General features: G+C 46.5%; 1 protein-coding gene, 1 long non-coding RNA gene and 1 other non-coding gene across 6 annotated transcripts in view; 2 read left to right on the forward strand and 1 right to left on the reverse strand.

The window, feature by feature from the left end:
* The window catches only part of stard7 (StAR related lipid transfer domain containing 7), a 53,895-nt gene that overhangs the window by 20,375 nt on the left and 6,305 nt on the right, over window positions 1–27,215 (reverse strand). Inside the window, exon 2 of one of the 4 annotated variants that reach the window (XM_070866309.1) lies at window positions 19,230–19,312. The gene's annotated coding sequence lies outside the window, so the exon portion shown is untranslated. Of the gene's footprint in view, window positions 1–13,658; window positions 14,139–19,229; window positions 19,314–27,215 lie in introns of those variants that run through there. The other 3 variants (XM_070866312.1, XM_070866310.1, XM_070866314.1) reach the window with 3 other exon arrangements.
* LOC139235122 (uncharacterized) lies at window positions 148–13,779 on the forward strand. Its single transcript, XR_011588421.1, has 3 exons — window positions 148–345; window positions 13,297–13,472; window positions 13,667–13,779. It is a non-coding gene; the product is annotated as an uncharacterized lncRNA (long non-coding RNA).
* Window positions 14,051–14,188, forward strand: LOC139235221 (small nucleolar RNA SNORA77). Its single transcript, XR_011588437.1, has one exon. It is a non-coding gene; the product is annotated as a small nucleolar RNA SNORA77 (small nucleolar RNA).

Below are 27,215 nucleotides of genomic sequence, written 5' to 3' on the forward strand. Positions count from 1 at the left end.
CCTGTCTGCAACTATCCCGCCCAGTAAAACAGCCTTTTCCCCTATATCCAATATTTTTATAGCTAATAAATGAAAGTGATCAAAAAACTTGGGAAAAAAACTCATTATTTTTTTCGTGTCCTTCAGACTTTTCTTCTGGGTTGCTCACAGCAGTGTCCAGGAGATTAATCTTCAATACCTGGAGGGTTGGCCACCCTAATCTGCAGTGAAAGGGTGCTCTCCAACACCTTTCTCAACAACAACCTGCATTTACACTGAAACTTTCGTGTAACAAAGCACTTCACAGAGGTTACAATAACCACCAAGCAGTGATGGGAGAAGGTTGGGGAGGTGACTGAAAGCAAGGTAAGAGGCAGACTTTGAAGAGGCCTTTGAAAGTGTGGAAGACAGTTAGCATTAACTGAGAGGGGCTTATGCAGAGCCAAATCAGCTGAAGGCTGAAGTAGTCATTCTACATAGTGAGCCTGAACTGTGAGTGTTTATCACCAATAACCTGTTCACTGATGCCCAGTTTGGGTTCTGCCAGGACCACTCGGTTCCAGCCTTTATTACAGCCTTGGCCCAAACATGGACAATAGAGCTAAATTCCAAAGGTGAGGTGAGAGTGACTGCTCTCGACATCAAGGCAGCACTTGACCGAGTGTGGCATCAAGGAGCCCTAGTAAAACAGAAGTCAATGGGAATCAGGGGGAAAACTTTCCACTGGCTGGAGCTATACCTAACACAAAGGAAGATGGTTGTAGTGGTTGATGGTCAATTATCACAGCCCTAGGACATCTCTGCAGGACTTCCTCAGGGCAATGTCCTAGGTCCAACCATCATAAAGTCAGATGTGGGGATGTTCGCCGATGATTGCACAGTATTCAGTTCCATTTGCAACTCCATGCCCGCATGCAGCAAGACCTGGACAAAACTCAGGCTTGGGCTGATAAGTGGCAAGTAACATTCGTGCCACACAAGTGTCAGGCAATGACTATCTTCAACAAGCGAGAGTCTAACCACTACCCTTTAACATTCAATGGCATTACCATCGCCGAATCCTCCACCATCAACAACCTGTGGATCACCATTGACCAGAAACGTAACTGGACCAACCAGACAAATACTGGCGCAACACGAGCAGGTCAGGGGCTGGGTATTCTGCGGCGAGTATCTCACCTCCTGAATCCCCAAAGCCTTTCCACCATCGACAAGGCACAAGTCAGGAGTGTGATGAAAAACTCTTCACTTGCCTGGATGAGTGCAGTTCTAACAACACTCAAGAAGCTCGACACCATCCAGGACAAAGCAGCCTCTTGATCGGCACCCCATCCACCACCTTCAACATTCACTCCCTCCACCACCGGCGCACCGTGGCTGCAGTGTGTACCATCTACAAGATGCACTGCAGCAACTCGCCAAGGCTTCTTCGGCAGCACCTCCCAAACCCGTGACCTCTACCGCCTAGATAGACAAGGGCAGCAGGCACATGGGAACACCACCACCTCCACGTTCCCCTCCAAGTCACACACCACCTTGATTTGGAAGCATATTGCTGTTCCTTCGTCGCTGGGTCAAAATCCTGGAACTCCCTAACAGCGCTGTGGGAGCACCTTCACCACATGGACTGCAGCGGTTCAAGAAGGCGGCTCACCACCACCTTCTCAAGGGCAATTAGGGAAGGGCAATAAATGTCGGCCTTGCCAGTGACACCCACATCCCAGGAACTAATTTTTCGATAAGAAATTAGTCTGACCTTGGTCGATAGCTACACTTTCCAGTATTAGTGAGTGAGATCAGGAGTGGGAACATTTTTCGATAAGAAATTAGTCCAAAACCCTTTATAATGGTAACTACAAAGAATTATTCATAAGTTATGAAGCATATAAGATTCTGAGGGGATTGACAGGGTGGATGCTGAGAGGTTGTTTCCCCCTGGCTGGAGACTCTAGAACTAAGGGGCATAGTCTCAAGATAAGGGGTCGGCCATTTAAGACTGAGATGAGGAGGAATTTCTTCACTCAGAGGGTTGGGAATCTTTGGAATTCTCTGCCCCAGAGGGCTGTGGATGTTGAATCATTGACTATATTCAAGGCTGAGATCGATACATTTTTGGACTCTAGGGGAATCAAGGGATATGTGGATCGGATGGGAAAGTGGAGTTGATGTCAAAGATCAGTCATGATATTGAATGGCGGAGCAAGCTTGAGGGGATGTAGGGCCTTTCGTGCTCCTAATTCTTATGTTCTTATGTAGGTATGGAAAGAAAGAGTATTAGAAAATCAGAATTGCAGCTATTTGGAACTACAATCGTACAAATAAGTTAGTATTCAGTGATTTAATAATTGGTTCCAGTTTTGTTCAGCTGGGGAACATCACAGCAGTGAGCTTCCCATCACGCTTCCCAAGTGTGTTGACTGAGGAATTGGAAAATGAATGCAATAATGTAAAATTCACTGTAATCCATGTGGGCTGCTGAGGGTAGAAGTATGAGGTGGGCAATGGGCTGATAGTGAGCAATACAGTTCTGCCCCTCCCCGACATAACAGATTGAACATCCTGTGACTTCTTCCTTTAACATAAGGCCATGGAAATAGTAGATGCATTGGTGATCATTTTCCAACAGTCTATCGACTCTGGATCAGTTCCTATGGGCTGGAGAGTAGCTAATGTAACACCACTTTTTAAAAAAGGAGGGAGATAGAAAACGGGTAATTATAGACCGGTTAGCCTGACATCAGTGGTGGGGAAAATGTTGGAATCAATTATTAAAGATGAAATAGCAGCATTTGGAAAGCAGTGACAGGATCCGTCCAAGTCAGCATGGATTTATGAAAGGGAAATCATGACAAATCTTCTGGAATTTTTTCAGGATGTAACTAGTAGAGTGGACAAGGGAGAACCAATGGATGTGGTGTATTTGGACTTTCAAAAGGCTTTTGACAAGGTCCCACACAAGAGATTGGTGTGCAAAATTAAAGCACATGGTATTGGGGGTAATATATTGACATGGATAGAGAACTGGCTGGCAGACAGGCAGCAGAGAGTCGGGATAAACGGGTTCTTTTCAGAATGGCAGACAGTGACTAGTGGAGTGCCACAGGGCTCAGTGCTGGGACCCCAGCTCTTTACAATATACATTAGTGATTTAGATGAGGGAATTGAGTGTAATATCTCCAAGTTTGCAGATGACACTAAACTGGGTGGCGGTGTGAGCTGTGAGGAGGATGCTGACAGGCTGCAGGGTGACTTGGACAGGTTAGGCGAGTGGGCAAATGCATGGCAGATGCAGTATAATGTGGATAAATGTGAGGTTATCCACTTTGGGGGCAAAAACACAAAGGCAGAATATTATCTGAATTGCGGCAGATTAGGAAAGGGGGAGGTGCAACGAGACCTGGGTGTCATGGTTCATCAGTCATTGAAAGTTGGCATGCAGGTACAGCAGGCAGTGAAGGCAGCAAATGGTATGTTGGCCTTCATAGCTAGGGGATTTGAGTATAGAAGCAGGGAGGTCTTACTGCAGTTGTATAGGGCCTTGGTGAGACTGTTCAGTTTTGGTCTCCTAATCTGAGGAAGGACGTTCTTGCTATTGAGGGAGTGCAACGAAGGTTCACCAGACCGATTCCCTGGATGGCTGGACTGACATATGAGGAGAGACTGGATACACTGGAGTTTAGACGGATGAGAGGGGATCTCATAGAAACATATAAGATTCTGACGGGACTGGACAGGTTAGATGCAGGAAGAATGTTTCTGATGTTGGGGAAGTCCAGAACCAGGGGACAGTCTAAGGATAAGGGGTAGGCCATTTAGGACTAAGATGAGGAGAAACTTCTTCACTCAGAGAGTTGTTAACCTGTGGAATTCCCTGCCGCAGAGAGTTGTTGATGCCAGTTCATTGGATATATTCAAGAGAGAGTTAGATATGGCCCTTACAGCTAAAGGGATCAAGAGGAATGGAGAGAAAGCAGGAAAGGGGTACTGAGATGAATAATCAGCCATGATCTTATTGAATGGTGGTGCAGGCTTGAAGGGCCGAATGGCCTACTCCTGCACCTATTTTCTATGTTTCTATATTTCCTTTGAGTAGAGAGAGAGCCTTTACAGGAAGGGGAAGATCATGTGGTAAAGCCAAGAGGTACAGAAAGTATAATGGAGAAAGTATGCGAGTAAGGCACAGGTTGGACAGAGTACAAGGTGCAAGGCAAGAAAGGGACAGGCAATGTTGAAGAGGGAATGAAGGGAATAGTTCCAGAGGAAGCGAAGCAGTTTAGGTGAGAGGGTAACAATACTGATGTACAAAGATAGTGGGATCATGTGGGAGGACAGCGATCTCCATGAATTCAGATGTTCGGGAAGGCAAGGAAAATTGGCAAAGGTAGCTTTGGGGAAGAGTTCATAGACTGTATTCGGAATGCTTTCTTAGAACAATACATTGTGGAACCAACCAGGGAGCAGACTATTTTAGATCTGGTACTGTGTAATGAGACTGGATTAATTAATGATCTCATAGTAAAGGATCTTCTTGGAAAGAGTGATCACAGCATGGTAGAATTTCAAATCCTGTTTGAGGGTAAGAAAGCAAGGTCTCAAAAGCTAGTGTCCTGAACTTAAATAAAGGCAATTACAGAGGTACGAAGGCAGAGTTGGCTAAAGTGGACTGGGAAAATAGATTAAAGGGTAAGATGGTCGATAAGCAGTGGCAAACATTTAAGGAGATATTTCATAACTCTTAGCAAAGATATATTACAGTGAGAAAGAAAGACTCTAAGAGAAGGATAAACCATCCATGGCTAACTAAAGAAGTAAAGGATGGTATCAAATTGAAAACAAAGGCATACAATGTTGCGAAGAATAGTGGAAGGCCAGAGGATTGGGAAATTTTCAGAAACCAGCAAAGGACGACTAAAAAAAATAAAGAGAGCGAAGATAGTTTATGAGAGTAAACTAGCAAGGTATATAAAAAGACAGTAAGAGCATCTACATAAAAAGGAAAAGAGTAGCTAAAGTAAACATTGGTCCCTTAGAGGATGAGACTGGGGAATTGATAATGGGAAACATTTGGACAACATTTTTTGTATCGGTCTTCATGGTAAAATCATCCCAATAATTGATAATCAAGGGGCTATTGGGTGGGGGAACTTAAAACAATCACCACCACTAGGCAAACTAATGGGACTGAAGGTGGACAAGTCCCTTGGACCTGATGGCATGCATCCTAGGGTCTTAATAGAAGTGACTATAGAGGTAGTGAATGCATTGGTTGCAATCTACCAAAATTCCCTGGAATCTGGAGAGGTCCTAGCGGATTGGAAAACCGCAAATGTAATGCCCCTATTTAAGAAAGGAGGGAGACAGAAAGCAGGAAATTAGCCGAACATCTGACATTAGGAAAATGCTGGAGTCCATTATTAAGGAAGTAGTAGCAGGACATTTAGAAAATCATAATACAGTCAAGCAGAGTGAGTATGATTTAATGAAAGGGAAATCATGTTTGACAAATTTGCTGGAGTTCTTTGAGGTTGTAATGAGCAGGGTGGATAAAGGGGAAACCAGTAGATGTCGTGTATTTGGATTTCCAGAAGGCATTGCACAAGGTTATTGCACAAGATAAGTGCTCATGGGGTTGGGGGTAATATAATAGGATGGATAGAGGATTAGCTAACTCACAGAAAACAGAGAGTCGGGATAAATGGGACATTTTCAGGTTGACAAACAGTAACTAGTGGGGCGCCACAGGGATCAGTGCTGGGGCCTCAACTATTTACAATCTATATTAATGACTTGGATGAAGGGACCGAGTGTAACGTAGCCACATTTGCTGATGATACAAAGGTAGATGTGAAAGCAAGTTGTGAGGATGCAAAGAATCTACAAAGGGATATAGATAGGCTAAGAGAGTCCTATTACAGCTGTACAGGGCGTTGGTGAGACCACACCTGGAGTACTGCATACAGTTTTGGTCTCCCTATTGAAGGAGGGATATACTTGCATTGGAGGCAGTTCAGAGAAGGTTCATGAGGTTGATTCCTCAGATGAAGGGGTTGTCTTATGAAGAAATGTTGAACAGGTTGAGCCTGTACTCATTGGAGTTTAGAAGAATGAGAGGTGATCTTATTGAAACGTATAAGATTATGAGGAGGGTTGACAGGGTAGATGCAGAGAGGATGTTTCCCCTCGTGGGGGAATCTAGGGCATAGTTTCAGAATAAGGGGTCGCCCATTTAAAACGGAAATGAGGAAGAATTTCTTCTCTCAGAGGGTCATTAATCTTTGGAATTCTGTACCCCAGAGAGCTGTAAAGGCTGGGTCATTGAATATACTTAAGGTAGACATAGACAGATTTTTGAACAATAAGAGAGCCAAGGATTATGGGGGAGCGGGCAGGAAAGTGGAGTTGAGGCCAAGATCAGATCAGCCATGATCTTATTGAATGGCGGAGCAGGCTCGAGGGGCCAAATGGCCAACTCCTGCTCCTATTTCTTATGTTCTTATGTGATAGCCCTTGTGCTGTTAAACAAGTGTTCTGGCTTGCACCCAGCTCTGTAATGTTCTGTACCTGGAGTATGCCAGTTTTAAGCTCACAGTTCTGCACACAACAGGTTCCTTATCCCAGCTGATTGGTAACAGGGACAGGTGCCGAGCGTTTTCTCACAGGGAGAGAGGAATTAGTGTGTAAAGCTTTCCCATTGTTTACTGAGTTACACTGGTACATCGGCATGGCAGGTATCCCTCATCCAACCCCTGGGCCCAGAAGTAGTAAATAAGATGGAAGATCTGAAAAAAGTAAGAATCAATACAATATAAATCAACCTCTTAGTAAGGGTGTGTTACAAAATAATGATAAACAACAAGAACAACTTGCATTTAGATAGCGCCTTTAACGTAGTAAAACACCCCAAGGCGCTTCATAGGAAGGTTATCAGACAAAATTTGGCACTGAGCCACAGAGAGGTAGGTTTTAAGGAGCATATTAAAGGAGGAAAGAGTGAGAGAGACGAAGAGATTTAGGGAGGGAATTCCTGAGCTGAAGACACGGCCTCCAATGCTGGAGCGATTAAAATCGGGGATGCTTAAGGAGGCCAGAATTGGAGGAGTGCAGATAACACAGAGGGTTGTAGGGCTGGAAGAGATTACAGAGATAGGGAGGGGCGAGGCCATGGAGGGATTTGAAAACAAGGATGAGAATTTTAAAACGAGGTATTGCTCAACTGGGAGACAGTGTAGGTCAGCGAGCACAAACACGATGGGTGAATGGGACTTGGTGTGAGTTAGAACATGGGAGCAGAGTTTCGGATGACTACAACTTTACGGAGGGTAGAAACTGGGAGGCCGGCCAGGAGTGCGTTGGGATATTCAAATCTAGAGGTAACAAAGGCATGGATGAGGGTTTTAGCAGTAGATGTGTGAAGGCAGGGATGGAGTAGGGCGAGTTACGGAGATGGAAATACTGATATCTGGCCGGAAGCTCATCTTGGGATCAAACACCATTACCATAGCAGCTATTCATAGAAATGGAAACTATCGCCTGCGGGTATTTGAAATGCACTGCAGATGGGAAGGGATACTGTCCCCATGGGGGTTAGGGACACTGGTCCCTGGGGGTGAGGGGCAGGGCGACAGCTCTCACATCGGCTCGAGCACAACAAAAACTACAATTCCCGAAATGCATCGTGGGGTATGCATGATTGACACTGCCATGAACCAATAGGCAAGCAGGCTCCAAAGCTCGGCCACCAATGGGAACTGTATGCAGTGGGCGAGAGTACGGTTTGTTGCGGGAAAGGCGCTAAAATGGCGGCGAGCGGACGGGCGGTGGGAGAAAGGCCGAGGCTCCTCAGACCCAGACTCTCCGCCAGGGTCTTGCTGCCCACCCGCTGTAAGCTGCTATTTTCCACAATTAGGGAGACACCAGGGTCATCAGACAAACAGATCTAACAAAAACACCCCCTTTTCAAGAGGGGCACAATCAACACCCAGACCATAAAAAACAAAGGAACCATATCAAAGTATTCTAAATTATTATTGTTATGTATGTTAACTGGGTTGTAGCTGCCACCGGAGGGTGCGACTATCGGAGTCACTGGCAGACACGTGCAAGCCGTGTATATAATGTTGGCAGCATGTTGAATCCTCACTTTGAGAATAAACAAACTGGAGTAAGATCAGACCTGAACTAGCTCACCGTACTTAGCCTTGTGGAGTTATTCGATACTGAGCAGTTATAAGGTGCTATTTCCCGAGATACAGAAAGGTTTGACCTCGGCCCAATTATAGGGTCTAGGGAAACGAGGCCTCAAAGTTCAACAACAACAACTTGTATTTATATTTATATAGCAGGCTCAGAGTTGACAATAAGGTAATTGGAAAAAGAACCAGAGGTGACAGGAGAAAAAACTTTTTTACACAATTAATGGTTAGGATTTGGAATGCACTGCCCGATAGGGTGGTGAATACCGATTCAACAGTAGTCTTCAAAAGGGAATTGGATAAATACTTGAAGAAGGAGACAAAATTTGCAGAGAAAAGGGGGAAAGAGCGGAGGGAATGGGACTACAACATAAGAACATAAGAATTAGGAACAGGAGTAGGCCATCTAGCCCCTCGAGCCTGCTCCGCCATTCAACAAGATCATGGCTGTGGACTCAGCTCCACTTACCCGCCCGCTCCCCGTAACCCTTAATTCCCTTATTGGTTAAAAATCTATCTATCTGTGATTTGAATACATTCAATGAGCTAGCCTCAACTGCTTCCTTGGGCAGAGAATTCCACAGATTTACAACCCTCGGGGAGAAGAAATTCCTTCTCAACTCGGTTTTAAATTGGCTCCCCCGTATTTTGAGGCTGTGCCCCCTAGTTCTAGTCTCCCCGACCAGTGGAAACAACCTCTCTGCCTCTATCTTGTCTATCATTTTCATTATTTTAAATGTTTCTATAAGATCACCCCTTATCCTTCTGAACTCCAACGAGTAAAGACCCAGTCTACTCAATCTATCATCATAAGGTAACCCCCTCATCTCCGGAATCAGCCAAGTGAATCGTCTCTGTACCCACTCCAAAGCTAGTATATCCTTCCTTAAGTAAGGTGACCAAAACTGCATGCAGTACTCCAGGTGCGGTCTCACCAATACCCTGTACAATTGCAGCAGGACCTCCCTGCTTTTGTACTCCATCCCTCTCGCAATGAAGGCCAACATTCCATCCGCCTTCCTGATTACCTGCTGCACCTGCAAACTAACTTTTTGGGATTCGTGCACAAGGACCCCCAGGTCCCTCTGCACCGCAGCATGTTGTAATTTCTCCCCATTCAAATAATATTCCCTTTTACTGTTTTTTTTCCCCAAGGTGGATGACCTCACATTCTCCGACATTGTATTCCATCTGCCAAACCTTAGCTCATTCGCTTAACCTATCTAAATCTCTTTGCAGCCTCTCTGTGCTCTGTATCCTCTACACAACCCGCTTTCCCACTAATCTTTGTGTCATCTGCAAATTTTGTTACACTACACTCTGTCCCCTCTTCCAGGTCATCTATGTATATTGTACACAGTTGTGGTACCAGCACCGATCCCTGTGGCACACCACTAACCACCGATTTCCAACCCGAAAAGGACCCATTTATCCCGACTCTCTGCTTTCTGTTCGCCAGCCAATTCTCGATCCATGCTAATACATTTCCTCTCACTCCGCTTACCTTTATCTTCTGCAGTAATCTTTTGTGTGGCACCTTATCGAATGCCTTTTGGAAATCTAAATACACCACATCAATCGGTACACCTCTATCCACCATGCTCGTTATTTCTTCAAAGAATTCCAGTAAATTAGTTAAACATGATTTCCCCTTCATGAATCCATGCTGCGTCTGCTTGATTGCACTATTCCTATCTAGATGTCCTGCTATTTCTTCCTTAATGATAGCTTCAAGCATTTTCCCCACTACAGATGTTAAACTAACCGGCCTATAGTTACCTGCCTTTTGTCTGCCCCCTTTTTTAAACAGAGGCGTTACATTAGCTGCTTTCCAATCCGCTGGTACCTCCCCAGAGTCCAGAGAATTTTGGTAGATTATAACGAATGCATCTGCTATAACTTCCGCCATCTCTTTTAATGCATTTCATCAGGACCAGGGGACTTGTCTACCTTGAGTCCCATTAGCCTGTCCAGCACTACCTCCCTAGTGATAGTGATTGTCTCAAGGTCCTCCCTTCCCACATTCCTGTGACCAGCAATTTTTGGCATGGTTTTTGTGTCTTCCACTGTGAAGACCGAAGCAAAATAATTGTATAAGGTCTCAGCCATTTCTACATTTCCCATTATTAAATCCATCTTCTCATCTTCGAAGGGACCAACATTTACTTTAGTCACTCTGTTCCATTTTATATATTGGTAAAAGCGACCACAAGCCGCTTATATCCCTCTTTTCAGAAAGCAAGGGGATAAATACGAATGCATCGGCCCGCATCCAGAGATGGGCGCTCACGTTGTCCGCATACAACTACACCATCCAGACACATAAAACTGTGCCGATGATCTCAGCAGGCTGTCATTCCCCACCACAGGGGTGGAAATGGCACAGCCTGCAGATTTAGTTATGGTAATGGAAGCATTCGAGAGTGAGCACTCTCCTGTTAACACCCGACAGATTAGAACCTGGACGAGCCAGGACCCCTTACTGTCCTTAGTAAAAAACTGTGTGCTCCACAGGAGTTGGTCTAGTGTCTTGTTAGAGATGCAGGAAGAAATAAAGTGGTTCCAGCGCCGCAAAGATCCTATGGGGTAATCGGGTAGTGGGGCAGGGACACTTTCATTAGTGATCTCCACAGCACCCACCCAGGTAATGATAAAAGCGATAGCCAAATCCCAAGTGTGGTGGCTTGGTATCAATGCAGACTTAAGAGTCCTGCGTGCACAAATGTAATACATGTTCACAGTTAAGCAACTAAGTTTATAGTCCTGGCCCTCCAAACCGTGGTCCAGGGTCCATGTCGACTTTGCAGGCCCATTCTTGGGCAAAATGCTCTTAGTGATTAAAGATGCATACTCCAAATGGATTGAATGTGTGATAATGTCGGCAAGTGCATCCACTGCCACCATTGAAAGCCTGCGGGCCATGTTTGCCACGCACGGCCTGCCTGATGTCCTTGTAAGTGACAATGGGCCGTGCTTTACCAGTGCCGAATTCAAGGAGTTCAGGACCCGCAATGAGATCAAACATGTCACATCTGCCCCGTTTAAACCAACATCCAATGGTCAGGCAGAACGAGCAGTTCAAACAATCAAGCAGAGCTTGAAAAGGGTAACTGAAGGCTCACTGCAGACTCGCTTATCCCAAGTCCTGCTCAGTTACCGCACAAGACCCCACTCGCTCACTGGGGTCCCTCGCCCGAACTGCTCATGAAAAGGGCACTTAAGACAAGGCTCTCGTTAGTCCACCCTGATCTACATGAACAGGTAGAGAGCAGGTGGCTCCAACAGAATACATATTATGATCGCGCAAATGTGTCACGCGAAATTGAGATAAATGATCCTGTCTTTGTGTTGAACTATGGACAAGGTCCCAAGTGGCTTTCTGGCACTGTTTTGGCCAAAGAGGGGAGTAGGGTGTTTGTGGTCAAACTCTCAAATGGACTCACCTGCAGGAAACACTTGGACCAAACCAAACTCAGATTTACGGACTATCCAGAACAACCCACAATAGACTCCACCTTTTTTGACTCTCCAACACACACACACAAGTGGCAACCGAACCAGCGGCTGACCACGAAGCAGAACCCATCACCCGCAGCAGCCCAGCAGGACTCACCACCCACAGCGGCCCAGCGAGGGCCCAACAAATGACTCACCCAAACCAGCATTTGCACCGTGACGATCAGCCAGGGAAAGGAAGGCCAGAGATCGACTCACATTGTAAATAGTTACACGAGTGACTTTGGCAAGGGGGGGTGCTGTGTGTGGGGGGGGGGGGGGGGGGGGCGGGAGTATTGTTATGTGTGTAAACCTGTAAATACCATGTCTAACCACCAGAGGGCTTATCCCCTCGAGTCCCAAGGCCACAATCCCTTGGGAGCATCTGTATATAATGAGGCCTCACAGGCTGCAGAGAGAATCTGAGATCTGCAATAAAGGACTATGGTCACACCTTACTTTGAGCTCGCAGTATCTGACTCTTTATTCAAGACATAACAGTTAGTATGCAGGTACAGCAAGTGATCAGGACGGCCAATGGAATCTTGATCTTTATTGCAAAGAGGATGGAGTATAAAAGCAGGGAAGTCTTGCTACAGTTGTACGGGGGCGGGTGAGGCCACACCTGGAATACTGCGTGCCGTTTTGGTTTCCATATTTACGAAAGGATATACTTGTTTTGGAGGCAGTTCAGAGAAGGTTCACAAGGTTGATTCCGGAGATGAGGGGGTTGACATGAGGAAAGGTTAAGTAGGTTCTACTCATTGGAATTCAGAAGAATGAGAGGTGATCTTATCGAAACGTATAAGATTTTGAGGGGGCTTGACAAGGTGGATGCAGGGAGGATGTTTCCACTGATGGGGGAGACTAGAACTAGGGGGCATAATCTTAGAATAACGGGCCGCCTATTTAAAACTGAGATGAGGAGAAATTTCTTCTCTCTGAGGGTTGTGGATCTGTGGAATTCGCTGCCTCAGAGAGCTGTGGAGGCTGGGACATTGAATAAATTTTAGACAGAGATAGACAGTTTCTTAAACGATAAGGGAATAAGGGGTTATGGGGAGTGGGCAGGGAAGTGGAGCTGAGTCCATGATCGGATCAGCCACGATCGTATTAAATGGCGGAGCAGGCTCGAGGAGCCGTATGGCCTACTCCTGCTCCTATTTCTTATGTTCCTATGATTATTTAAGCATATGAGGTTGTTGGATGACGACAGAATTGAGCTTGACTTTAAATCTATGTGGTCAAATAGTCTGCGTTCTGACACTCACCGGGTCTAGGCTCGCACAATTGGGTGAGATATCAGATTGCACTTGTTGCTTGTGGAATTTGACCATAGCAAGAAGTCAGTGCCATCAGGAAGAGGCAAAATAAGCAGGACAAAAATGGTTTAAAGATATCCAGATTGGCACCATTTTCATCAGTGTTTTAGAGAATGTGCTTGGAGGTGGGGTGTAGTTTGGAATCCTAGTTTGATATACCAGACGCTGATTAGGATCAGTCTCTCCACAATTTCCAGATGGCAACTACCCAATTTCCAGCGACAAAAAGTGCAGCCCTCTTATTTTCCTGTCAATTGATATGAACTGCTCGACCTCAATACTAATTTTCATTATTCCCTTCCTTCCAGCTCCAGCAATCGAGAGGGCAGGAAGGCAGAGTGAAGTTTCCTGTCACTGTCCGAGCTGGTCCACGGGCCAGGGAGCATGACTACTCACTCTTAATCATCCCCACTACATCTGAGGGTGGGTGGGGGATGACCTCCTCAATGGATTACCTGCGAATTGACGGTCATCTCATGCAATGGTAAGTAGCATGGAACCATGAGTAATATTTATTGAGCGAGAAAAGGAAGGTATTTTTGTATCAAATATGATTAGCAGGAGCTCAATTTGTTATGCAACAAACCAAAGTACAACGCTACACAATTTAAACGTGGGTGGGTAGGGGCGGATGGTCAAATTTGAGTTATAATTCATTTTAATTGTTTACCTCTTTAGGTGAGGATTCCTTTGCCTGATCACAATCCACCTCTGTGCCCTTGAATTGGGCTCAGCTGTGATGCCCTTCCTGGACCTGGAGGTTGTCTAAGTTCCAACAGGAAGAATGACTGCATGGGTAGGCATCCCAGCAAGCATTAATGCCGTTAGGAGAAAAAAATATAGAAAAGTGCAAATGGACTGTTTTTCACACAGAGGTGTACAACAGAATATACCATCTTATTTGCATTGATAACTGGGAATTTGAATGGATATATACATGAAACACACGTATTGTAATATACACAAATTTAAGCAGAATATTAATTCTGATGCTGTGACTGGTTTGGTTTGAGACCAGTGCAGTTTTCTCTTGTACCCGATCCATTTTCCATCGCCAGACCTGCAGGCTCACTCTGGATCAGGTTCTGCTTTTCCAGCCTGGCACTTTTTCAGCCTGCTACAGTAATGTTCTCACCAACAATTTCTGCAGTTTCCTTTCACACAGGGGCCATGCTGTGGGATGTGTTTGGGAACACAATGATTGTCAAATGTTGATTGCCAACTCCTCATAAAAAGCATCAAGGACGAGCACAGTTAACACGAATGGATATTCCAATTGTCAAATGGTAAAATTAAAGCCGTAATTGGCATTTGTCCACAGAAATAGATTTTTTCTCTTTCCCCTTTCGACAGGTGTCTGGAATCCAGGACGAGATGCTGCTGCTGACCTGTCCCAGCATTTACATTCTGAACAAAACCAGTGAATTCAGCAATGTGAAGTTGAGTGAAAAGCAATTCACAAACTGGAAAGGCTAATTTTGTTACCTCTGCTCTCTTCAATAAATCCTGGAGGAAATGTGTGGCCATTACTACCTTTTAATATGGCCCGCTTGAGCGAGGGAGAGAGGAAATACGATCCCTGCCACCGATCTAAGCAAATCAGTGAAGAGTCATAGTAAAAATTCATACAATGTGTGTAAAGTACGGGGGAAATTTCCCCCATGATTAGATTGTTGCATCTTTCAGCTTCTATGTTTACTTCCTTCTAAATTTGGGTGAAGAACAGCAATGTATTTCAATGCCTTCCTGGCTCAGTTGATGTCCACTATCAGCTGTTCCATAAAGTGCCACCAGGTGGCACTAGGGAGCAGCAAGACAGGTTTATGTTTTTGTTGACCAGAGTTGTGCATTTTGGCTGTGCCATTGTGAGAAGGCAGTTTGTGCGAGAAGAATGTGAAAAAGCAGTTTGTGTGGGAAGAAAGAGAGAGTCAGAATGATCAGAGCGCTGCTTTCTTCCAGATGCTTGCAGTTGGTCCGAGAGCATCGCTGATTCAGGCCTCGGGCAGTGTGTGGGATGACCTCTGCTCAGCATCGCTCCCAAAAACAAAATGGGAATCCTGATTTGAATGGATTCAAATTATCTGTGCCACAGACTAAGTGCACCATCCCACCTTTTTATAAATTAAGAAACTTCGGCGAAGGGCAGAACACCGCTGAGACTGAAAAAAGTAAGAGTGAAGACAAAGTAAATCGTCAGGTAGTGGTTCAGTGACAACAAACGGGTTTTAAACGACGAGACGGAAAGGGAGACAATATTTAATCCTTTCTTATTTGACAATTATTTCATAAATAAAGCTTCAATAGTTAGTTAATCACCAACTGTGCTTCTTTTATCATTATCTCCTTCTTCAAGTCCGAAGGACCCACAATGGTGAAGTACTTTTGCAGTTCTGGATGTGACCGTACACTGACACCAATCACTTCAATCACTTCTTCCAAGTTGCCATAGGGCCTTAGCTAGGAGAATCATAGCTATGTTGACAGATTGAATAGGCTGGGTTTGCTTTCCTTGGAACAGAGGAGGCTGAGGGGGGACGTCATTGAGGTGTATAAAATTATGAGGGGCCTGGATATAGTAGAAAGGGCCTATTTCCCCTAGAGGGGTCAACAAACAGGGGGGCATACATTTAAAGTAATTAGTAGAAGTTTTAGAGGGGATTTGAGGGGAAATTTCTTCACACAGAGGGTTGTGGGGGTCTGGAACTCACTGCCTGAATTGTTCCTGGGATGTGGGCGTCGCTGGCAAGGCCGGCAATTACTGCCCATCCCTAATTGCCCCTTGAGAAGGTGGTGGTGAGCCACCGCCTTCAACTGCTGCAGTCCGTGTGCTGTCCAGGATTTTGACGCAGCGACGATGAAGGAACGGTGATATATTTCCAAGTCAGGATGGCGTGAGACTTGGAGGGAAACTTGGTGATGGTGTTCCTTGATCCCTAAACTGCTGATCTCAGCTGGCCCGAGGGAGCAACGATGCAATTCGCCACGGTGCCCTGGCCATAGACAAGAAAAATCAGACCCCTGACCCCTGACCACCAACCTGTCCACTCCTGATCTCTGGTCCAGTGACTGGTGGAAATCATCCTTGTACAATGGGGTGAAGACTGGACCAGTGTAAGGCACTTCCACATTCCCCACTGTTTAATTGCCTGTCTGGATGCTCAGTCAAAAAGTAGCCACTTGGTGAAAGTACAGCTGGTACCTGTAGAACTGTACACCAGAATCAGCAAACCCTCTCAGGATAGAAGGTAAGGAATTGGGACAAAATGATACACCAGGCAGTAAAGGAGGCAAATGGCATGCTGGTCTTCATAGCGAGGGGATTTGAGTATAGGAGCAAGGAGGTCTTACTGCAGTTGTACAGGGCCTTGGGGAGACCACACCTTGAGTATTGTGTGCAGTTTTGGTCTCCTAATCTGAGGAAGGACATTCTTACTATTGAGGGAGTGCAGCGAAGGTTCACCCGACTGATTCCCAGGATGGCAGGACTGATATATGAAGAAAGACTGGATCGACTAGGCTTATATTCACTGGAATTTAGAAGAATGAGAGGGGATGTCATAGAAACATATAAAATTCTGACGAGATTGGACAGGTTAGATACAGGAAGAATGTTCCTGATGTTGGGGAAGTCCAGAACCAGGGGTCACAGTCTAAGGATAAGGGGTAAGCCCTTTAGGACCGAGATGAGGAGAAACTTATTCACTCAGGATTGTGAACCTGTGGAATTCTCTACCACAGAAAGTTGTTAAGGCCAGTTCGTTAGCTATATTCAAAAGGGAGTTAGATGTGACCCTTACAGCTAAAGGGATCAAGGGGTATGGAGAGAAAGCAGGAATGGGGTACTGAAGTTGCATGATCAGCCATGATCATATTGAATGGTGGTGCAGGCTCAAAGGGCCGAATGGCCTAAATCCTGCACCTACTTTCTATGTTACAAATGCACCATAGTTCAACAAGTTCATAGACATTTCATCAAAATTATATTTTGTGATACTGAATGTTCTGAGCACCTTAAAATGAATTGCAGTATAAATTGTTTCTTTATTCATTGGAGAACTTTCACAATCATAACTTGACAGAATCAATGGGCACATGGCTGAATGGCCACATGCCTGTCAAAATGCAGCTCTTGATGGGTCAGATTCCTCGCCTCCGAGTGATCTAAGCACCCTGCTTCAGATTGGTGTTGCTCCTAATTGCAGGTTGAGACAAGCAAGCTCTCACCTAGGGACCGTGAGCATGTAGCCTGACGCTAGCTAGGATTTGTAGGGACTCTCCTAATATGGCAGGGAGTGTCACTGAGTTGTTACGTAATGCTTAATTAGCATAATTTCAAAATATATCAAGGAAAAAACTATTAGCGACAACATGACTCAGTACAATATAGTGAGTGCAATGTTTCAGAACCCAAAGACAATTACAATAATTTAAAAGAATGTCATCAGCAGGGATTATTACTTAGAACAGAGCGTTTTTCTACAAGTTTAACCCCTGGTCCCCCTGGCTTGTTGCTGGAGTACATTGCTCTGGACACTGAGGGGTAAAAATTCACTGCTGCCGAAACGGGTCGCACCTACCACTTTTGATGTGTTTTCACCGCCGCGGTGGATGCAGTGGCCTCTTGCGCGAAATTCAGCTCTTTGTCATGTTTTTTCCAGCGGACCGGAAGTCGGTCATAATGGGGGGCAGTGGTGAGCACACTGGAGGGGCGGTACACCGGAGGGGCGGTAGTGTGGTGGTGAGCACACCGGAGGGGCGGTAGTGTGGTGGTGAGCACACCGGAGGGGCGGTAGTGTGGTGGTGAGCACACCGGAGGGGCGGTAGTGTGGTGGTGAGCACACCGGAGGGGCGGTAGTGTGGTGGTGAGCACACTGGAGGGGCGGTAGTGTGGTGGTGAGCACACCGGAGGGGCGGTAGTGTGGTGGTGAGCACACCGGAGGGGCGGTAGTGTGGTGGTGAGCACACCGGAGGGGCGGTAGTGTGGTGGTGAGCACACTGGAGGGGCGGTAGTGTGGTGGTGAGCACACTGGAGGGGCGGTAGTGTGGTGGTGAGCACACTGGAGGGCCGGTAGTGTGGTGGTGAGCACACTGGAGGGGCGGTAGTGTGGTGGTGAGCACACCGGAGGGGCGGTAGTATGGTGGTGAGCACACTGGAGGGGCGGTAGTGTGGTGGTGAGCACACTGGAGGGCCGGTAGTGTGGTGGTGAGCACACTGGAGGGCCGGTAGTGTGGTGGTGAGCACACTGGAGGGGCAGAAGTGGAGGCGGAACAGGACGGGCAGACGCTTGTGCATCACCACGTCTCTCCCCTTCACTTAAAGGGGAGGGCCGCTGCGAACTCTGAGATTCTTTTAGTTAGGTCCACTGAGCTATCAGGGAGGGTTTCGGCCGGGCCAGCGGCCTGGCACCCAAGAGCGGGAGCCAGGCTGCCTGTTGGCGGCCCGGCTGAACCCCGGGGGCATAATTGTCAGGCCAACCTGGTAGTCGGCCGACAAAAAAAATAAAATGGCGGCCGCGGTCATGCACCCTCCCCTTGAATGGCCGCACAGCCATGTTGCATACTCAGCGAACAGTGCACCGACAGCAAAAACTGTCGGGGGCACCGCTCAGCGGCCTGAAGATTTTTCCCCCTGAATTTAGGTTGAGGTGCGGGAGATTGGTGGTGCACGCTTTGATAATGCACTTAAGAGGGGCCGGCCGCAGTGGGGACCGCCGGGAAAAAGCACCTCGGAGAATTTCGCGAGCGGCAGCCATTCGACTCCGCTGTGTGGCCGCCACTTTCCGGTGACAAGAGACATTTTTGGGAGGCTGAATTTCAGCCCCTGGGAACACAAAACAGTACCTTGCCCAGGTGGCCATTCAAGTTAGCCCAGAGTGAGAGACTATACAACCGTGGAATGCATTCCAGTTACATCTGGTTCTGTGGTCACCTGACATTTACGCAGGGATTACTGTAAAACAATCTGAAGCAGGAATCTTGATTAATGTTATCTGATCTCCCGCCCCCAGATCATCTAACTTGGCACACATTAGGGTCAAGGTTAGGGCCTTCCCGGTCAGTCTGTGTCTTAAGCCCAGAGATTTTGGTCAGTTTTCCCACCAACCTGTGACACCTGAACAACACACAAGTGGCTTGGAAAGGTACTGAGCCACGAGCATGTATGACATTTACTGGGGAAAAGGGGAGGGAATGCTTTTCTGTTGGGCGTGGAGGGTGTGCAATTTCTCTCTCACAGACTCACCTCCACACATCCTCTTTCAGTCACAAAGCCTTCAACATTGCTCCGACAGAAATATGTTACCTGTTCTGGAACCAAGGGCACCTCTAAGAAAAAAAAAATAAAGAAATTAACTCCCTACACATGCCACCCATAAAGGGCCATTATTACAGAATTATACATAAGCTTGAACTTTTCAGAATGATTAGTTAGAGGTCAGTACGTGGTTGTTCTGGTCTTTGATCAGGATTAACTGAAATTTGACCCCAGCTGTGGATCACACGAGGTACTATCACAGTAAGTGGAGCTGCTGGCAGGCACCGTCGGGAGTTTATATGGAGCTGGCTTTGTGACACTTTTACAACCACAACTATTGACAGCCTTGGAAAATATGACGTGTTCACTGAGGAAAAAAACTAGAACTGCCAAAGCAATTTTAAAATAAATTCCAGGTTGCAAACTCCAACACAATGCATTAAGAGCAGTATGTTCAAGGCAAAGGGCTCTCTTAATTTGATCCATGTATCCTCAGCTGGTTTGCATAAATGGGAAAGTTTACACTGAAGGAGGATTAGAACTTTTCACATATTTTCCAGGATCTACCAGACTTTGAGGTGGTCTTAGAGGAGAAGTCAATCTGGCGTTTATAATGCATTCTTCCTTTTCCCCTGCTCCCTGCCCTCCCCCCACCCCCCACCCAAGTCGGTTCCTACTGTGGTCACATTGACCCTCCTTGATCCCTGAGGATGACATGATCTGTATTATATTCTCAAAAAATGTTCTCAGCTCCATAATTGGTGACTAGAAGTTTATTTGTAGGACAGTGACGGTTTTTCCTCACTCCTCAGACAGTCCAGTTGGCTACTCAAAAGCTCAGCCCAGAACAGACAAAAGTAATGAATAGAACGATCAAATTCGAGCATTAGTCGCTGGGATTTAAACTCCGGTTCTGATCAGGAGTTTATCATTTAAAACAGCTGGGAAACACTTCCTTCAACCTTCCTACAATGAGCAAAACAAAATTAGCCAACAGGAAGTTCCCATAGAAATATGTCTCAGGAAATGAATATTACAGTTTTAAAAAATTCATTCATGCAACGTGGGTGTCGCTGGCAAAGTCAGTATTTATTGCCCATCCCTGATTTCTTTCAAGGAGGTGTGGTGAGTCACCTTCTTGAATAATTGGTTTGCTATGCCATTTCACAGTGTTGTGGGTCTGGAGTCACTTTTGGCCAGACAGGGTAAGGACGGCAGATTTACTTCACTAAAGGACATTCGTGAACCAGATGAGGTTTTACTAGTTTTTTTAAATTCCAGATTTATTTAATTGAATTTAAATTCCCCAGCTGCCATGTCTCTGGATCATTAGTCCAGGCCTCTGGATTATTAGCCCAGTAACATAACCACTATGCTAGCGCACCGCTGTGTTTGGTCTACATGATAGGGCAGTGAAATCATTCCTTGGTGTCTAGTCATGATCTTGCAATATTCACTGAGTCACCAATAAACCCTTACACTGTACATCTGTTTCATAGCAGGAATGGGGTACTGAAGTTGCATGTTCAGCCATGAACTCATTGAATGGCGGTGCAGGCTAGAAGGGCCGAATGGCCTACTCCTGCACCTATTTTCTATGTTTCTATAGTAGGAACTGACATCTCTATACCTGTCATATCCATAAAGCCTCTGACTGATACCTGTCCCTATCAAACCCACACTGTCACTTTCCCAATTGCCCTGTGGATACATGTGGGCTGGTGTGCTCTTGCTCAAAAAGAATGCAAGGTCAATTGTCCAAATGAGTTTGTTTCAGCTAGGGAAGACAAAATAATCCAAAAGTACTTCACACAGAGAATTAAGCAGAAAAACAGAAAATACTAGTTGACTTTGCGCAAGGGAATCAAGTGTGGAGTGTATTCTTCAAGTGAAATGAGGTCAGAGGGCACAAGATAATTAATTAGACCAGGACAGAGGCATACATCAGTTGCCATTTTAAAGTTATACATTCTGTCCTTATTGTGATATAATATTTTGATTTTATGTCATTTATAAATAGCAAAATGTACAGCAATTTGGGAACAGAGAAATTGTTGGTTGGAGCACAGGAGTTTCTCTGGCTGAGGAAAGGGGAGGCATAAAATGGAGGCACTACAGCGCGACCACTGATGGGAGGATGTCATTTTAGGAACATAGGATGATTCAAATCTAAGAACCACATTATGCAGGTTCACTAGTTTGCATGCACTTGAGTCAAAGTTCATCAGATACTCTGCAGTGCACTCTGGCAGGTGGGACAGAGAAAACAACTACACCGTGCATTTTTATGGCGCCTTTAATGTAGTAAAATGTCCCAAGGCACTTCACAGAAGCGTTATCATCGAGCAACATCAGGAGATAGTCGATGAAAGAGGTAAGTTTTAAGGCATGTCTTAAAAGGAGAGGCGGAGAGATTTAGGGAGGGAAGTGCAGAGCTTAGGGTAGGCAGCTGAAGGCACGGCCGCCGATGGTGGAGCGATTAAATGCGCAAGAGGCAAGAATGGGAGAAGCGCAGACAATGCTCTCCCTAATTTTTTGGGGGTGCGTGGTCCATTCAAAATTTTGTGCATGTGTGAAATATCCCATTTGAAGCACCAGTCCTGGACTGCACAGGACGGCCGCGCAGCTTAGCGGGAACGTTGAGCGCAGAGATCTTGGGGGGTTTGTAGGGCTGAAGGAGGTTGCAGAGATAGGGAAAGGCGAGGTCACTCAGTGATTTGAAAAAAAGGATGAGAATTTTGAAATCAAGGAGCCAATGTAGGTTAGCGAGTACAGGGGGTGATGGGTGAGCGGGACGTGGTGCAAGTTAGGACATGGGCAGCTGAGTTTTGGATTATCTCTAGCTTACGTAGGGTAGAAAGTAGGAGGCCAGCCAGGAGTATGTTAGAATAGTCAAGTGTAGAGGTAACAAAGGCATGGATGAGGATTTCAGCAGCGGATGAGCTGAGGCAGGGGCGGAGACGGGCGATGTTATATAGGTGGAAATAGGCGGTCTTAGTTATGCTGCGATGTGTGGTTGAAAGCTCATTTCAGGGTCAAATGTGACACCAAGGTTGCGAACGGTCTGGTTCAGCCTCAGTGACTCCATACCCAGTGACTCCTGCAGGAAAGGGTGTGTGTGTTGAGGGGGAATGGGATTAGTCTTGGCTGTGATTCCCTCCATCGGTAAGTAGCCTCCCAAGACGCAGTCTCTAAGCTCATCCATGAAGAATAGTCACCTGGGCAATGCAGCAGGGGTTTGCTGGTACTACTACCGCAGTAAGAGTCTAACTTGAAAAAGGGGAATAAACTGAATTCAAGAACTAAACTATAATGCCTCGCAATTATATTCCAGTTAGTATTGATTCGCAATGATGCGAAACAATCAGGAGTTGTTTAACTCTCAGCAGTGTTGATGTGTATTTGTCAAAGGATGTAAAACAGCAAACACTACAGAAACAAATTACCTGTCAAATTACAGGATATAGTGCTTAACCGGCCCAGCAGTCCTGGCCCAGCACTAGGCAACCAGTAATAATTACAAGCGGCAGAATCTTCCTCTGTCTATCAAGGTTTAACATTGAAAGAATACACCAAGTTCATGCAAACTTGACAACAGATAAGGGCATAGCTCCGTGAATCAACTGCTTTTAGTCAGATTTTGCAACTTTTAAAGAAAGACATGCATTTATATAGTGCCTGTCACGACCACCAGACGTCTCAAAGCGCTTTACAGCCAATGAAGTACTTTTAGAGTGTAGTCACTATTGGTTGTGGGAAGCGCGGCAGCCAATTTGCGCACAGCAAGCTCCCACAAACAGCAATGTGATAATGACTAGATAATCTGTTTTTGTTATGTTGATTGAGGGCTAAATATTGGCCCAGGACACCGGGGGTAACTCCCCTGCTCTTCTCTGAAATAGGGCCACGGGATCTTTTACATTCACCTGAGAGAGCAGACGGGGCCTTGGTTTATCGTCTCATACGAAATCTTCCTGAGATCAGAAATACAGTTCTTACATGGAGCTCACCTTCAAGACAAGACACTCTTCTCCCAGCGGAGAAGAAGCTTAAGCAGCAGTTGTGCAAATGAGAGAGTTATATGCAGAGCTCTCTGATAGCTCAGTGGTGTAAGTACACTGTCGAGTGCAAAGCTGAGCTATGGAAACCTGAAAGGTACCAAGAGCAATCAGAGTTTGTTGATCTACAATTGGTTTCTATGGGCCCAAGTTTCGGCATCTGGTGAAAACAGCGCACCTCCGAGACTTACGTGACCTGCCTGGGCTCGAAGGTACGCTGGAATATTATGCAGCAATTCTCCGGTCCTCCTGGACCGTGGCGTGGCGTCGTCTCCCTGGGGAGGAGCCTGCCTGCAGGGGGGCGGGGCTAGGGATCATGCCGCCTTCTCAGTGCCGGCAGCATTGCGCAGGCGCGTTGGAGCATGTGTGCCTGCGCAATACCGGGGGGGAGCGTGGGTACCGGGGTGGGGATGTGGGGCGCGTGGCAACAGGGATGGAGGGGGGAGCGTGGTAACAGGGATGGAGGAGCGTGGGTTGGGGGTCACACCCCCCCTCCTCCACACACACACACACATCCCCCACACACACACACACATCCCCCACACACTCCCCACACACACACACACATCCCCCCCCACACACTCCCCACACACACACACACATTCCCCCCACACACACACACTCCCCACCCACACACACACATCCACCCCCACACACACACATCCTCCCCCCACACACACACATCCTCCCCCCACACACACACATCCTCCCCCCACACACACACATCCTCCCCCCACACACACACATCCTCCCCACACACACACACATCCTCCCCACACACACACACACATTCTCCCCCCACACACACACATCCTCCCCCCACACACACACATCCTCCCCCCACACACACACATCCTCCCCACACACACACACACATCCTCCCCACACACACACACATTCTCCCCCCACACACACACATCCTCCCCACACACACACACATCCTCCCCACACACACACACACATTCTCCCCCCACACACACACACATTCTCCCCACACACACACACACATCCTCCCCACACACACACACACACACACACACATTCCCCCCCCCACACACACACACTCCCCACACACACACACACACACATTCCCCCCCCACAAACACACACTCCCCACACACACACACACACACACATCCCCCCCCACACACACACATCCTCCCCCCACACACACACACACACATCCCCCCCCACACACACACACCCTCCCCCCACACACACACATTCTCCCCCACCCACACATCCCCCCCCCCACACACACACACACACACATCCCCCCCCACACACACACACACCCCCACACACACACCTCCTCCCGCACACACACACCCCCTCCCACCTCCCCCCCCCCCACACACATACCCCCTCCCACCTCCCCCTCCACACACATACCCCCTCCCACCTCCCCCTCCACACACATACCCCCTCCCACCCCCCTCACACACACCCCCTCCCACCCCCCCCCCACACACACACACCCTCCCAACCCCCCCCACACACACACACCCTCCCAACCCCCCCCACACACACACACACACACACAGACACACACCACACACCCCCCCCCCCCGCACCCCTCACTGTCAGATACAGAGAGAGAGAGACACTACAGTGAGAGACACTGACAGAGACACCTTCCCTTCACATAAAGGTAGGACTTCTATTTTGTATTGATTGATTACTTATTACTTTAGTCAAGGTGCTTTAGGTACAGGGTTCCTTCTATTTTTTATTAATTAATTGCTTATTACTTTTTGTGCTTCGTTTAGTGCTTGGTGCTTTAAATGTACTGCTTTGTTTAGTGCTTAGCGCTTTAAATGTACTTTGCTTCTTTAATGTTGTTGTGAAGGTGTTTATGGAAAATCCTCTAACTTCCCTTACCCCCCGCTGTTGTGATGTTGATGTGTCCTTTGTGTTTAATGCTTCCCACCCGCCGTCTCTGGCTGTGCCTGCACCAAACTTAACTCTAGGTAAGGTTTTTCAGAACTTACAAAAGTGGATACTTACTCCATCCTAAGTTAGTTTCTGGTAAGTTTTCACTGCCGAAACTTGCAAAACAGGTCTGAGTGGCTGGACACACCCCCTTTTGAAAAAAAAGTACCTTATCTAAAGCCAACCTAAACTAACTCACTAGAACTGGAGCAAACTAATATCCGAGAATTGCAATTTCTAACATACTCCAAACTAATCTAGTTGCTCCAAAAAACTAGGAGCAACTCCACCCGATGTCCTGGGGTAGGGTTGGAATCAGCTTGGATTCACACTCCTGACTGTTAGACAGGCTTCTGGTGTGGACCAAACTGGGCTCAAATGTGACTTCTCCAATGTTAGAATAGCTTGCCATCACTCATTGTCTATGTTCACACATGAATGGTAGAAAATTTGAGTCCCTTATTAGGGTTGGATGGAAGCTATAGAGTCAGTGCCTTGAGCAATGCAAGGGTGAAAACTGGAGGCTATTTTCTGTAAACAAAATTGATCATAATTGTAGCTGTTAAGTGTAGTGTCTATAATTGAATTAATTCAGAAATTATGACTTCGAGATTCTATTCCGAGGACAGAGGGAAGAATGTCCTAACAACTCAATTGGAATATAGCATGAATCAGAGGTTATTCTCATCAATTGGTACATTAATAAATACTTCCCATTTGCTATTCTTAATATCTCACGTGAGAACAGCCAGCTATTGCAATGGTTAAATCGCTTTGCATTGTCCAGAGGAAACAGCTGTGACCCAGCAGTATAGTTTTTCTTGAATAAAGGAAGTAAAATTTCACAGATCGTAAAATATCAAATCATTCCAAGGAAAGTAAAGAAAGACTTGCATTTATATAGCATCTTTCACAACCTCACGACATACCAAAACGTTTCACAGCCAATGAAGTACTTTTAAAGTGTAGTCACTGTTGTAATGCAGGAAACACGGCAGCCAATTTATGCACAGCAAGCTTCCACAAACAGCGATGTGATAATGGCCAAACCATTTTTTTAAGGTGTTGGATGAGGGATAAATATTGGCTGGGACACCACGGATAACTCCCCTGCTCTTCTTCGAAATAATGCCATGTGATCTTTTACATCCACCCGAGAAGGAAGACAGGGTCTCAGCTTAAAGTCTCACCTGAAAGACGGCATCTCCAGTAGTGCAGCACTCCCTCAGTACTGCCCCTCCGACAGTGCAGTGGAGTCCCTCAGTACTGCCCCTCCAGTAGTGCAGCACTCCCTCAGTACTGCCCCTCCAACAGTGCAGCGGAGTCCCTCAGTATTGCCCCTCTGACAGTGCAGCAGAGTCCCTCAGTACTGCCCCTCCGGCATTGCAGCACTCCCTCAGTACTGCTTCTCTGGCAGTGCAGCGGAGTCCCTCAATACTGCCCCTCTAGCATTACAGCGCTCCCTCAGTACTGCACTGTAGTGTCAGCCTACATGTTGTGCTCATGTAAAACAGAAATAGCACGTGGTGTAAACGTAATACACAGATGCATACTTCAGTGGGTCAGCTCAGACATCCAGCTGCTTGCCTGAACAGTATGGCCCAAGCAGAGAAGACTCGCTAAGACTTTGTAATATGGAGCCCTTTGGGTTTTTGTAGTATGTCATTTCTGGTAAAAATCACTTAATTGAGCTCTCGTGTCGGAGCAATTAAAAAAAAAATGTTAATCTTCAAAATAAGTGATCAGAAAATGCGATGCATGATAACTTTGCCACTTAATTAATAGCTCGCTGTCCAGTGCAGTTTTACTCTTCCACTGCTTACTTTCTCCACTGGCCAAATACAGAATGAGTACTCAACCTCAATTAAAAAAAATACAGTATTAGAGGAGCATTTATTGGAATCCCACCCAGTGTTTGCTCTGGAGTACTTCCTCCTCACCCCAAGCGAGAAGGAGAAACTCGCCCTCAGCCACTGTCACGCTC

This window comes from Pristiophorus japonicus, chromosome 22 (genome assembly GCF_044704955.1).
Source record: "Pristiophorus japonicus isolate sPriJap1 chromosome 22, sPriJap1.hap1, whole genome shotgun sequence".
In the NCBI taxonomy this organism is placed as follows: Eukaryota; Metazoa; Chordata; class Chondrichthyes; family Pristiophoridae; genus Pristiophorus; species Pristiophorus japonicus.